The following is a 2,822-nucleotide window of genomic DNA, read 5'->3' as shown; positions in this document are numbered from 1 at the left end:
TCCATATGACACATACACAAAGATCTGAATACAATGGGGAGGAAAGAACTTCTGACCCAAATTTATCCCATCATCTAGTTATTCCTTTGTTCAGTTGTACCACCACTGTTTTAGTGTCTTCATCTTAGAATTCCCGAGACAAAGAATGTTCTGGGTGTACCTGAGCAACCAAGTCATTCACAGAGACACCTCTGAAAGCAGCTTATGATGATTCCTTGCCATGCAAACAGCATATTTCCTAGGTTCATTCAGTCAAGTAAAATACACAGCACTCCTCAAAGTACCCACTGCAGCCTGTTTTTGACTTTGGATCTTCCAGCTAATTTAAAGGTGAACTTAAAAAGCTGCCATTGAGGGCTATATGTATGGATCTGTGACTCCTTTGGAGTCACTACATAGTCCAACAAATGAATTATATTCCTTCAACTATTTAGCTTTTATTCATTTCTGTCTGAACAAAATTCTGACAGTAACAGTCTAAATAGATAAGCCTTAACATTTGTTTGGTGGCTCCAGAGTAATACAAGCAACTATTCCTTTCTAGAATAGTTTGCAAAAGAACATGTTCAAACAATAATTGCTTGTACAAAGTGCAAGAAAATTTTGAAATAATTTGCACTGTATAACACCCCTCCTATGAAGTGAGAAACATGTAATATTCTGCGTGCTACTTTTTTATTAAAGCCAAAGAACAATCCTGATAGATTTTCTTTTTCTTCCAATAATATACGAGTCATCCTCAACAACAAAATGCTATCAAGTAAATACCTCTTAGACAACAAGGAACTGCAAACAAAGAACATGTTACGCAATTCTTCACTGCAAAACATGAATGGAATATTATTGATGGAAAGATCTTTTAAGACAAATTATATCTAACCCCAGCAGAAAGAAGTAGATCTTGTCTTTCCTTCTCTTTTTTTGGTTTTTTCCTTATCTTTGAAGTTGCACTGTTGAAAGTCTATGTGAAGCAAACCTTACTTAGGGTTCCTATACTATGGGTACTGTGCATGGAGCGAAAACTCTACGAGGAGGTTTATCATTGTGAAGTTCTCATTATTTTGTTTGGCATTGCTCTTATGGTAGTCTTGTATGAAAAAAACAAGGAACTCTGTTCTGGTTAGTTAGAATAAGTCACTACAGAGAAATAAAAGAGCAAATTACTTTAACTCATGTTTCTACAACATCTAGCATGGCTTGGGCTACAAATTTTTCCAGCATGAATAAGAACACATCAGAATCACATTAGCACACAAACTTTGCCAAAATAAGAGGTGGAACACTTTTAACCACTTGGATTGATGGACTGAGAACTCGTATATAACATTTAGTTTAACCATCAAGTTTTTTCTATAATTTTCACTTCCTGATCCCATTTGAGTTGTAAATTGGAATGCATGTGGATACAAAGCTAAAATAGCTCAACAGCTTTGTGACATTTTTTTCCACAAGGAATTGCTCCAGTGCTTTGAATGTGTATGTACTTTGCTGAACCAGGACAACAATTAAGTCTGTATAAAACCTTAGAAAGCAAATGTAATGGGAAGAGAATTTACGATGAGCAAAATAACCTTGAGGTAGATTTTCATTAGTATCTTTGTACATACTGAGCTAAGTCAGGTTTTTTCTAAACTTCCCCTTACAAAATATCCCCTCAGCTAAAAGATATTCTGTTCAGAAACTGCACACAGAGTGATAGCCACAGGGATAGCACTACCTAATTTTTTATTGGTTCCAAGGCAGTATCTTATCCTTGAAGCCAAAGTCAAGGTAACTATGCTGCTTTGCATCTGCTGAATCCTTTTTCTCGTCAACTTGTAACCTAGAACATGACTCCAAAGAATGATACCTTATGTGATATCAAAGGAGCTAAGTTGAGAAATATGCCTTGTTTGATCACATGGCCAAGAAATACCCAGGAGACATGGTGATGAGCCAAAGCTACCGTCTGCTGGAACTTGATAATGAAAATGGTGCTGTCAAACACTGATAAACAGCCACTGAAATGAAAGGCAAAATCAGTCATTTTACAGAAAGTCTTTTATATTCAGGAAAAGGAATCACCAATAGCTTTGATTCTTTTCTTTTGAAGTTTTACTTTAATAATTGGTGTGTTTAGGACTTGCAGTTTTGCCTGTATTTTTAATTCCAGAGGTAACAGATAATAACTTCTTTCACATGCACCATTGCACAAGGACAAAAAGTCAGACACGGCTTTTGTGACTCGGAAAAAGCATTTCCTTTTTTAATAACTGTCTTACATCACTGAAGGACTTTATACAAATAGAACTGAGACCAGGTTTCAGTCCTGTATCTTTCAAATGCTCTGTTTAGGAATCATTTCTTCAACAAGTAGCAACCCTATTGCCTTTGGAGCTTTCCTCAGCTTTGACCACATTCTTCAGGACCAGGTCACAACCCAGCCCCTTTGCAGCATTACTCACAAAGGCCTAACAAACACAGACACCGTCCTGGCAGAGCAGTGTTTCCTCACCTTTCTTGTGTTTCAGAATCACCCAGTTTAGCAGTGACTCACCAAGGATGTGTTTACCTTCACCAGACAGCAGTGACTGATTTCTAGCAATTAGAATATTCCACCTGCATGCTCTGTGCCCACAATGCTACTCCCCCTCACTGCAGTGGATGTCACTCTGATTATGTTCTACAGACAGTTTTCTACAGTATCTCACAAACCTTCTAATTCATCTTGAACTGTACATACCAACTTTTGTTTTTGTTTATGTTTTTAATCTTCCCGTTCTTTATGTAGCTCCTATACCAGTCTTTGATTTGAAACAGTAATTTTTTTGAGTTTTATGGAT

Source organism: Neopelma chrysocephalum, unplaced genomic scaffold (assembly GCF_003984885.1).
Source record: "Neopelma chrysocephalum unplaced genomic scaffold, ASM398488v2 Primary Assembly neopelma1_70, whole genome shotgun sequence".
In the NCBI taxonomy this organism is placed as follows: domain Eukaryota; kingdom Metazoa; phylum Chordata; class Aves; order Passeriformes; family Pipridae; genus Neopelma; species Neopelma chrysocephalum.
The sequence above is the reverse complement of the archived record's forward strand: the minus strand, read 5'-3'. Positions refer to the sequence as shown.